Consider the following 2,623-nt stretch of genomic DNA (forward strand, 5'->3'; position numbering starts at 1 on the left):
GGCAGAAAACCCACACTTTTCTGATTAAAATCAGTAATAGTTTGTTACCTGAATTGGAAGGTTTTAAATAAAGAATATCGTTTCTGAGGAAAAAAAAAAAAAAAAAGTTATTTATCAAAAATCAGTCTTTTGTGCTGATGAGTATTTTGACCTGACTTTAATTATTAAGTTAAGAAATTAGTAGTAAATTGTGTGTCCCCTGCCCTCATTGCCCCCCGCAGTATTCTCCCCGTACTTTGAATCATGCCATAGGTATGTGTCCGAATGTTTCTAATTTTAGCTGATCTGGTGATTTGCTGTTACTTTTTTTGAAAGAAAAGCCATCAGAAAAGCTTCACAGAGTTGTTATCAAAGGGGAAAAAGACAGCAGAGATGTGTTGTGTATGTTGCTCTGGAATTGTTCAAATTCAGTGGCAATCTGAGCTTTGATGAAAATGATTGCACTTCTGGTAGGACTGTGAGCTTTATGTTAGGAAATGTTAGTTTACTTTATAGAATTAATAAGTGTGTGCATAAATGCAATTTTCAAGTAGTAAAGTGGTTCCTCTTGTGGTAGAAAGGAACAAAATCTATCCAGAACATATTTACATTTCCCTCAAAGATACTGGAAGAATCATTTTTTTAAAAGTAAATACAAATAAAACAGGTGTAAAAATGACAGGAAACATTTTAAAATAAATACTTTCAAAGGTATGTGACAATTACACTTCCTCGTAACATAGGAAAAGGACACAACTGCCTTTCGTCCTTAATTTCATTATTTCATTCCTTGGGGGCAAAATTCATGCAGTTTACAGAATGATCAAGACTGTTTCTCAATGAAAGTTCCAATTTGCTGAAAAAAATGTAACACAAGGCCAGGAATAGTAATTAGTGCAAAATGACAATGTAAATTGTTTTGAATACCATTTACTTACAGGGAAAATCTGATTTCTTAATTAAGAATATATTTTTTTAACTTAAGAAGATCACACGATTTCATCCGCTGTGGTATGTGCTAGATTATATGTGGTATACCACTTACTGCTCCATTGCATTACTATTCCTATTATGAATTTTCTGTTCATCACTTCACTATGATATTTTATTCTCTTTTGAAATCAAATTTTTAATTCTGGGCAGGTGACTGTTATTTGAAAAGAGGAGGAGGGAAGGGACAGGCAAAGAATCTTCAGTAGTTAGAGCTTTTCTGCCACTGTTCTATTTGACAAGGGAAGTCTTTACAGGTGATTGAAATAGTTCACTTTGCGCAGGAAATTTGTAATATTCCTGTCACTTTCTGCATGCAGATGACAAGCTGCTGCCAGCTGTACAGCATCATTTGCTGCAGCTTCAGGGACTTTAGTATTTCCATCCATTCAAATTGGTCCAAACCACTGAACTATTCCCATCTCCAGCATTTGTAGAGCCAGACCAATTTGCCCTTATCACAACAGAGTTGCCGAAGGCTTTGTGAATTACAAGCTGTTTCTCATGTTTATTGATGGACTGATATTTGGGAAAGAACCAAAATAATAATAGTAAAAAGTACAGTTCATTTCCATTGGAATTTCTCTTCCTTTGATGTGCCTTGCCTCCCCCCCTTCCCTTCCCTTCCCTTCCCTTCCCTTCCCTTCCCTTCCCTTCCCTTCCCTTCCCTTCCCTTCCCTTCCCTTCCCTTCCCTTCCCTTCCCTTCCCTTCCCTTCCCTTCCCTTCCCTTCCCTTCCCTTCCCTTCCCTTCCCTTCCCTTCCCTTCCCTTCCCTTCCCTTCCCTTCCCTTCCCTTCCCTTCCCTTCCCTTCCCTTCCCTTCCCTTCCCTTCCCTTCCCTTCCCTTCCCTTCCCTTCCCTTCCCTTCCCTTCCCTTCCCTTCCCTTCCCTTCCCTTCCCTTCCCTTCCCTTCCCTTCCCTTCCCTTCCCTTCCCTTCCCTTCCCTTCCCTTCCCTTCCCTTCCCTTCCCTTCCCTTCCCTTCCCTTCCCTTCCCTTCCCTTCCCTTCCCTTCCCTTCCCTTCCCTTCCCTTCCCTTCCCTTCCCTTCCCTTCCCTTCCCTTCCCTTCCCTTCCCTTCCCTTCCCTTCCCTTCCCTTCCCTTCCCTTCCCTTCCCTTCCCTTCCCTTCCCTTCCCTTCCCTTCCCTTCCCTTCCCTTCCCTTCCCTTCCCTTCCCTTCCCTTCCCTTCCCTTCCCTTCCCTTCCCTTCCCTTCCCTTCCCTTCCCTTCCCTTCCCTTCCCTTCCCTTCCCTTCCCTTCCCTTCCCTTCCCTTCCCTTCCCTTCCCTTCCCTTCCCTTCCCTTCCCTTCCCTTCCCTTCCCTTCCCTTCCCTTCCCTTCCCTTCCCTTCCCTTCCCTTCCCTTCCCTTCCCTTCCCTTCCCTTCCCTTCCCTTCCCTTCCCTTCCCTTCCCTTCCCTTCCCTTCCCTTCCCTTCCCTTCCCTTCCCTTCCCTTCCCTTCCCTTCCCTTCCCTTCCCTTCCCTTCCCTTCCCTTCCCTTCCCTTCCCTTCCCTTCCCTTCCCTTCCCTTCCCTTCCCTTCCCTTCCCTTCCCTTCCCTTCCCTTCCCTTCCCTTCCCTTCCCTTCCCTTCCCTTCCCTTCCCTTCCCTTCCCTTCCCTTCCCTTCCCTTCCCTTCCCTTCCCTTCCCTTCCCTTCCC

The sequence above is a fragment of the Athene cunicularia genome, assembly GCF_003259725.1.
Source record: "Athene cunicularia isolate RWA chromosome 13 unlocalized genomic scaffold, athCun1 chr13_part1, whole genome shotgun sequence".
Taxonomy (NCBI): domain Eukaryota; kingdom Metazoa; phylum Chordata; class Aves; order Strigiformes; family Strigidae; genus Athene; species Athene cunicularia.